Below are 592 nucleotides of genomic sequence, written 5' to 3'. Positions count from 1 at the left end.
GTAGGCCACTCCAGAACCTTGATATGCTTCTTACGGAGCCACTCCTTGGTTATCTTGGCTGTGTGCTTCGGGTCGTTGTCATGTTGGAAGACCCAGCCACGACCCATCTTCAATGCTCTGACTGAGGGAAGGAGGTTGTTGCTCAAAATCTCACAATAAATGGCCCCATTCATCCTCTCCTTAATACAGTGCAGTCGTCCTGTCCCCTTCGCAGAAAAGCACCCCCAAAGCATGATGTTACCGCCCCCATGCTTCACAGTAGGGATGGTGTTCTTGGGATGCAACTCATCCTTCTCCAAACACGACGAGTGCAGTTTAGATCAAAAAGTTCTACTTTGGTCTCATCTGACCACATGACTTTCTCCCATGCCTCCTCTGGATCATCCAGATGGTCATTGGCAAACTTCAGATGGGCCTGGACATGTGATGACTTGAGCAGGGGAACCTTCCGTGCAATGCATGATTTGAAACCATGACGGCGTAGTGTTCTACCGACAGTGACCTTGGAAACTGTGGTCCCAGCTCTCTTCATGTCATTGACCAGCTCCTCCCTTGTAGTTCTGGGCTGATTCCTCACCTTTCTTATCATCAG

The sequence above is a fragment of the Staurois parvus genome, unplaced genomic scaffold (assembly GCF_062004578.1).
Source record: "Staurois parvus isolate SC_StPar_1 unplaced genomic scaffold, SC_StPar_1.0 ptg000114l, whole genome shotgun sequence".
Lineage (NCBI taxonomy): Eukaryota > Metazoa > Chordata > Amphibia > Anura > Ranidae > Staurois > Staurois parvus.
This window is presented reverse-complemented; position numbering follows the sequence as displayed.